The 8,249-nt window shown below is 39.9% G+C and overlaps 1 protein-coding gene across 1 annotated transcript in view; it reads left to right on the top strand.

Annotated features, from left to right (window-relative positions):
• The first annotated feature begins 278 nt into the window (after window positions 1-278).
• The window catches only part of LOC132107359 (5-hydroxytryptamine receptor 1E-like), a 46,573-nt gene continuing 38,602 nt past the window's right edge, over window positions 279-8,249 (top strand). The window contains exon 1 of the mRNA XM_059513587.1: window positions 279-415. The gene's annotated coding sequence lies outside the window, so the exon portion shown is untranslated. The remainder of the gene's footprint in view (window positions 416-8,249) is intronic.

Raw genomic sequence — 8,249 nt, 5'->3', positions numbered from 1 at the left:
AAAGTGCAAAATCTGTATCATCAATATAGCCTTATACAGATATTTACATTTTTCAATATTCTAAAACTTTGGTCATTGCCAGGTTTAAATGAATCTTTAGATGTTTAGACCCGCTGTATACAGTAGCGATGTAAATAATCGGGCTAGAGAGACAGACTCAGATCTCGTCACCATGACTCCAGCCTCAGCAGCTGACGAGAGGAGCCCAGCCCTCTGCTGTTCTCAGACTGATTCAGCACAGCTCGAGGATGAGGAAGAGGATGATGGAGCTGTCAGAGGGATCTGCCCAGGTGTGTGCGGGAGATTCATAGACACACACCTGATGAAGCAGCTCGCCAGGTCAGAAGCGGCTCTTTCCCACTCAACATGGATATTTGATTGACCTTACAGAAGTGCTTGGACGCTTGAGATGCAGGTCAGTCAAAGTTTTTTCGCCTCGGTAAACCGATTCTGGTTTGTAATTTGTTTTTTATTTGTAGATTGCGTTTAAAGAAAGAGGTTTAAAACAAGCGTCGAGGCAGAAACTTTATGAGAAATGAGCGACAGTCTCGATTTATAAGCTGACTTTTCACAGTGATTCTAGACAGAAAACGGGATTTTGAGCACTTTTCTCACACATGTGATGTAATTACTCGACGGGAGAGAGTCTGGAAGAGCTCGTGAAGCTCGCAGCAGAGTTAAAGCAAGTTCCTCGGGTTTTCTGTTGTGATCCTGACACACGCACGCTTTCGAGAGGGAAAGATGCAGGGAAGAAGAAAGAGCAATCATATTATCATACACGACGAGCAAAACCCTAGTAGAGAGGAAACTGACCAGCGAGCATCCTCCCCTCACAGCTGTCTCAACTGACACAATAAAGAGATTCTGCCTCAATTATGGGTTTCAACTGAATTAACTGCTGACTTTCTCAGAAATATGAGCCTGCTTTTTGATCAACAGCCAAATCTAATTACCAAGTTGCCAGTTTTTACTGTTCTTAAATGCTAGATATATTGCATTTTCAGTCTCATTCTTCGAAAAGATGTTGATCATGCCACCATTTGTGGTTTTGTATTGGTTTCAAAAGTTTTAGAGCTATTTAAGGAAGTATCATTTAAACAGTTGCATAGAATTTACCATGCTAAACAAGCTTGTACAAAATATTAAGGATGTAAATACCATAATGCGGATCCTTTGTTGTGGTGCTGCACTTTTCTTAGACCTTTTGGGGGAAAAGGTATGATATTTTTGTGATCCTGTTATCAGACATCAGTGCTGTCATGGCGATATGTTCCTGCAGATATTCATCAGTCACATGATGTTTATGACTCAAAATCGTTAAAGATGCACATTTGTAATTGTGTGGATTCCTGGATCTTCTCCAGACACACACACACACACACACAGAGAGAGAGAGAGAGAGTAGGACCTGCACAAACAGGTGTGGGAAGGTTTGTGCTGGTCCGAATTTCCTTCAGCTTCACCTCTGCTCTTTTCAGTCTGATCTGGACTGTATAAACAGCACATTTCAGCTCCGATTGATTTATGAATCTGTTACAATGTGATGCAGCTTTCTGAAGAGGCTGTTAGTGAAGGATGTGAGATGATCTCTAAAACACTTATACTGTACCTATAAATTCCCTCAACTAGAACGTCATTATGAAATAACAGAAAATACACAAACATTGAAATAGGCTTTGAGTACAATTAATATGCAACATATCTAGCCTAGTCAAAGTTTAGATGTAATATTAAGTAGCAATTATAATACAATAAAGCAGATGCATTAGTATTATAAAAACCTGTTCTCAAATCTGGGTTCTCTTATGTCTTATTTATTCTTAAATTTAATGAGAAAATAAAGTTATTTAAAAGACTGTTGGCTATTATAAATCAAATGAAATCAATATCAACAATATCCATAGATTGATTTTTGAGTTAAGTATGGACAGCCAATAGAAGTTGGAATTTATTTTATTATTCAACATTCATTTTCTGGTTTTCATACGCTCATTATTACAATTTTCATCTGTGCAAGCATAACTTTACAGTCATCTTGTGCTTCAGCAAGGTATCTCTGAGTAAAACATTAAAGTTTGTGAGACTGTTCTCACGTCATGTACAGTGAAGGTGAAAAACACATAAACGAAGGTCTACATTTCAGTGCCTTTCCATATTAAACGGGTTAAATGTGTGCTCATTTAATTAACAGTGTTTAACTTGAACAGTGTTGATCTGGATATTGTCAGCTGAGATTGTGACTCCTGATGTCATTGTGATCTATAAACCCTCGCTTCCAAATTCATCTTCTTACCTACTTTATTTATTTTAAAATCTCATTTGTCAGTTATATATATTATTTATCAAAAACATCTTGGGATAAGATTAGTTTGCAACAAAAGTGTAAGCAGCTGATTAAGGGGCGGGGCTTACCGAAAGATCAGTTGATTTGGATTGAATTACAGTAATTATAGACAAGTATAGACAGGTAGGTGTACACCTAGCATCATGGGCTGCCATGAAATGGATGTAGATGTAGATATGCTTCTGGAGTCCATAATCCATAACAATCTTCTTCCAGTGACTGTTTTTTATTTATTTTATTTTTTTCTCTCTGAATAATATCTGTGCTGCTATGAAATACTTCCAGATTTTTGACTACATATCACTTCATGTCTTTATCAAATGTCAAATGTTGACAGAAGTTCAAGGAGACCAGCAAGAGTTCTGATGCCATAGACCTTCTGCTCGGGGTTTGTGAATAAGAAACTTCTGGACCAGTGAGATGTCACTGTGTGCGAGCCGAGGCACATAATAATGAAGCAATCGACAGGTTACAGTGTTGTACTGCTGATTCACACACAATCAAATACTAAATCCTCTGCTCACTTCAATTTAATGCAAATCTGGTTTTACTTGTAGTCCAGAGATTCAGGTTTGTTTATCAGTGAAATTTGTCAAGTTTGTCCGCCCACATGCTGTTTTGCTGCCCTGCGGTCAGTCTGTGTCCAGATCCTGAGCTGTAGTTCTGCCTGATTGCAGAGCATCTTTTCAATCAAGAAAATCAATGCAGTCATACTTTGACCTCTTACACACAGAGAGAAAGAAACACAGGCTTCACACCCTGAATGAGGCCACAGGGAGCACAGCGACAGCTAGAGCCGTACATTAGTGGATGACCTGCTCAAAATTCATCCAGTGTGGCTTTAATATTTTCACATATTGCAATAATGGAAGAAACCTGTTAAGTGCATGAAGCAAATCTAACATGTGAGGGGTTTGTTACACTGGTTGATGGAGCGCTGCAGAACTGGAGAGAGTTTCTCAAAAGCATCGTTAACCAACTCTGGTTTCAAGTTCTGTCATTGCTGTCATTCTGTCATGTTACTATGAAACACTTGTGACTACTTGGTCAGTTTCTCAAAGTCAAGTCACCATTATTTAGCACTTTTTACAATACAGATTGTGTCAGCGCAGCTTTACAGTATTAAACAGAAGTCAGTCTCCTCTGGCCCAATGAGACCAGCTGTTTCATTCTGGAAGCACCTCTTTTAGGAGCTTAGATGGTATCGGGTCTAACATACATGTTGTTGGTTTAGATGATTTAACAAGTTTATACAATTCTTCCTCTCCTACAGTAGAGAATGAGTGGAACTGTTCCTCAGGGGGTCTATAGTGCACTGTCTGATGCGATACTGTAGCTGACGGCTGAATGGTTACAATTTTATCTCTAATAGTATTTTTTTATTATTATTTAGCTACTGTATTGATTAAATACCTGGGGTTGTGTTTGCAGTAGTGGTCAATCAGCGAGTTATGTGTAATAAATACACCCCTGAATAGAAGCATGTTTGTTGGTGCATGATGTTTTCTTGCACACAGATGTGGCCAAAAATATTGGCACCCTTGCATTTTTTTTCTTTTCAAAATTATCCACAGTTTTCCTCACAATTTCCCAGTCAGAGAGCAGCAGTCCATCAAAAGCTCACTATCCAATCAGAGTAGATCACTGTAAACCCCGCCCCCACGAGAGGTTTGTGTCAAAACTCCAAACGAAAAACTGCGAAGCAAAAGCGAAGTCTGTGGCAATGAATTCAGAATCCACGATCAGCGAAAACGAATCTTTGAAAAACATTAACAAAAATGAAGCATTTTTGAAGAGCCTGTTACATTTGTGTAACTGTGTTAATTTTTTTCATTTTCATTGTGTTTTTCTTCTTTTGTAATGGCATATTTTTGATAGTTTCTGAAAAATTTACGTTCAGTTTTATAAAGTTACATTCATTATTATTGAACCAAATGTAATTTCATACATTTTCAGGTCTCTCCAGAGATGCTCAATTGGTTTTAAGTCAGGGCTCTGGCTGGTCCATTCAAGAACAGTCACAGAGTTGTTGTGAAGCCACTCCTTCGTTATTTCAGCTGTGTGCTTAGGGTCATTGTCTTGTTGGGAGGTGAACCTTCGGCCCAGTCTGAGGTCCTGAGCACTCTGGAGAAGGTTTTCGTCCAGGATATCCCTGTATTTGGCCTCATTCATCTTTCCCTCGCTTACAACCAGTCGTCCTGTCCCTGCATCTGAAAAACCCCCACAGCATGGTGCTGCCACCACCATGCTTCACTGTTGGGACTGTAGTGGACAGGTGATGAGCAGTGTCTGGTGTTCTCCACACATACCGCTTAGAATTAAGACCGAAAAGTTTTATCTTGGCCTCATCAGACCAGAGTCCTTCAGGTGTTTTTTAGCAAACTAAATGGGGGCTTTCATGTGTCTTGCACTGAGGAGAGGCTTCCGTCGGGTCACTCTGCCATAAAGCCCCGACTGGTGGAGGGCTGCAGTGATGCTTGACTTTCTACAACTTTCTCCCACCTCCCGACTGCATCTCTGGAGCTCAGCCACAGTGATCTTTGGGCTCTTCTTTACCTCTCTCACCAAGGCTCTTCTTCCTGATAGCTCAGTTTGGCCGGACGGCCAGCTCTAGGAAGGGTTCTGATCGTCCCAAACGTCTTCATTTAAGGATTATGGAGGACACTGTGCTCTTAGGAACCTTAAGTGCCGCAGAAATTTTTTTGTAACCTTGCCCAGATCTGTGCCTTGCCACAATTCTGTCTCTGAACTCTGGGGCTGGTGTGTGTACATTAATGAGGAAATAAATGAACTTAAATGATTTTAGCAAATGGCTGCAATATAACAAAGAGTGAAATATTTAAGGTAGATAGATAGATAGATAGATAGATAGATAGATAGATAGATAGATAGATAGATAGATAGATAGATAGATAGATAGATAGATAGATAGATAGATAGATAGATAGATAGATAGAGCACAGTCCCTGATTTAAGAAGTCTCTGTGATTTGATTCTGAAGCCAGGCCTGGCCAAGCTGAAATCAAGCAGTTCCTACAAGCATCAATAAAAAGCAAAGCAGCCCCAAACATCACTTTTCTTTTCTCTGAAAGCTTCATTTTGTTGTCTGTAAACAAATAGATGATGTGCCTTACTAGAAAGCTGTAATTTGCTCTCATCTGTCCTCAGAACATTATCCCAGAAGGATTTTGGCATGTTCAGGTGTTTTGGAAAATTGCAGTCGGTCCTCCCTGTCATTGAGCAGGCGCTGGACGCTGTGAGTTCAACCTGAGGCAGCTTGTGTTTGAAGGTCAGCAGAATCTTTCTCCACCATTCAGATCATCCTTTGCTTTCCCTCAGGTTTCTCTCGTGGCCTCGTCCAGCGAGGTGCTGGGTGCCTCAGACATCCTGAGAACGTTCTGTACGCTGGAAACAGGAACGTGGCTGTCTCTGGAGATGTGCTTGTAGCCTTGAGATTGTCCAAGCTTGACTATGAACTTGATCAGATGATGCTCTGCTCTTCTTTCTTCTGTCCTTGCTGTCGCTGCAGTGCGTTCCTAACAGCAGACCGAGTCATCTCCTCTGCTCAAATGGCTGAATACATTACTCACCACAGGACAGATTCATTGAACGCTTGAAACCTAACTACTTTCACTACTTCAGGTTATTAAATGATTCAGAATGTTTTATGAATCACCTGCACACGTGGATATCAAAATATGCTTTTATTTCAGCAATAGTGTATTATTTTGGGGAAAAGTGCCATGTTTTTTATTTAATTCAGTTAAAAATGTCTATACTGATGTGTTCAAATGAGCTCAAAATGTGTTGGAAATTAAAACCCAGAAATTGATCAAACAGACAACAAAGAAGTGCAGAAAAGAATGGCAACTCAGTAGTTAATACAGCTTATAAAGTACACCAAAATCACTTTTGAAAAGGTAAATATTGAAAAACTTTTGTTCATTTTATCTTCTGCCAGTGGACACACTAGTAACACTACATCTGGACCATCACACACAGACAGAAAGCCTGTAATAATCACCCTGATTCTGGATAGTTGAGTTTCTGCTCAGCATTCAGCACTCAGTCATCGTGAGAGAAAACCCTCTCCGTTTCAAAAATCTCTTTTATAAAATAGTTCTCTTATATTTTTTAAAATCAATTCATATTAATATTAGGTTAGCATTTTTTCAGTTCATCTGTCATGAGCGCACTGATTATGAACGATTATCAAATCAAACTGGCCAGATTCTTCAACACATCATCTGGGTTGAGTTATTAACCCAGCATCTTTATACTGTAATGTTTGCACACTAAACTTTTACATATTACGCCTTTGAATGTGTATGAAAGACTGGCTATTTAACAGTCAGCATCAGGTCAGAAATTTCTCTGCTCAATTATGTGGGATTATTTTGAGCAGACACTTCTGTAAACTCATTTAAATAAGGTTTTTATAACAGTCACATGGCCTGCTGTAACACACACATCTAGAGAGCACACACTCCTGTCTCGCCTCTGTAACACACAGAGATACTAGTCTCTCTGAGTCCTGAGTCCGGTGTGTTTGATTAATGTGCTGTGCTTTCAGAAACACATGTTAATCTGATGGTACGTTCATCTGCTAATCAGGCTGTACATTAAAGAGCTCTTGTGTTTTCAAAGTCGTTTACATGTCTGTCTAGTGGTTTAATATGCTTGATAAGACAAATCATGTGCAAATTCATCAGTCAACATCACTTAAACCATCACAAACTTGTAACCCCTGCAGGATGAGGCTTTTCGCTTCATATCATCAGCACATCACAGGAAGATGGTTTGTGAAACATGAGCAACACAGAATTAGCTTTTTGACATCATAGTCAAGCCAAAGGCTAGGAAGATAGATACGTGGACTTGTAGATGATGCAGTATTACTCTTTACAATCAGTTTCTGGTTCAGACATACAGTGAGTCCAATATAGCCATAGTGTTTCCTGAGTGAACGTGGAGCAGGTCTGTGATTGGTTTTGAGGAAGGGACTGATTTAATGTGTGATTTAATGAGGTAAGAATGTAGAGTTTAATTCAAGCAACTTAAAGACAAAAAAACCTTTAAAAAGTTTTTATAAAATCGATGATTTTTAGGGATAAAAAGAGTGACTGCAGGGGGAACATTTGTTGTATGTGATATCTATTTTTCCCAAACTCACTCTTGGACTTTACGGCGGCAGGTTTTTATCAGGTCACCCGAGCGATTGAGGTTATACAGCTGTCGCAGCAGAACATCACAGCAAGGAGCCGACAACCTGACAAATGTTTCTAGCAGCACTTCTGGGCTTTTGGGAGGCTGTCTTTGCAGATCGCTCTTCAGGACCCCCAGGTGGACACTGACTTTATGCTCTTTCCAAGACCAAGGTGTGTGTGTGTGTGTGTGTGTGTGTGTGTGTGTGTGTGTGTGTGTGTGTGTGTGTGTGTGTGTGTGTGTGTGTGAGAGAGAGAGAGAGGATGAGCTCAAGGACAGACTCATGCTATATCACCTTAAAGTGGAGCTCAGTGCTTGGTTTGGTTCTGAGTTTTGATGTTTATAATGCACGCTTATGTATTTTGATCAGTTTGTCATGTTTGCATTGTTAACGGTTGTTTTGGCTATCCAGTGCTCTTTGAGAAGCTACTTTGACAGGCGTTCAGAGTAAGACTTCACAGTGAAAGTTCTCGTCATAGAGAATGTATGATGGATGCCATACTGTGTCATACATATGTCATGCTGTGTGGAGATTTCAGGCAATACTTCAGTAAAGTGTATGCTAGGAACCATTCTACACAAACTCTGATTTCAATCAAAATGCATGTGAAAATGGAGCAGAAAAACAGACAGACAGCTGTTTGTAGTCCAGGCCGAGCGCTGATGAGTGTAAATATGATGGTCTCATGTCAGCACACAC

The sequence above is a fragment of the Carassius carassius genome, chromosome 27 (genome assembly GCF_963082965.1).
Source record: "Carassius carassius chromosome 27, fCarCar2.1, whole genome shotgun sequence".
Taxonomy (NCBI): domain Eukaryota; kingdom Metazoa; phylum Chordata; class Actinopteri; order Cypriniformes; family Cyprinidae; genus Carassius; species Carassius carassius.
This window is presented reverse-complemented; position numbering and strand designations above follow the sequence as displayed.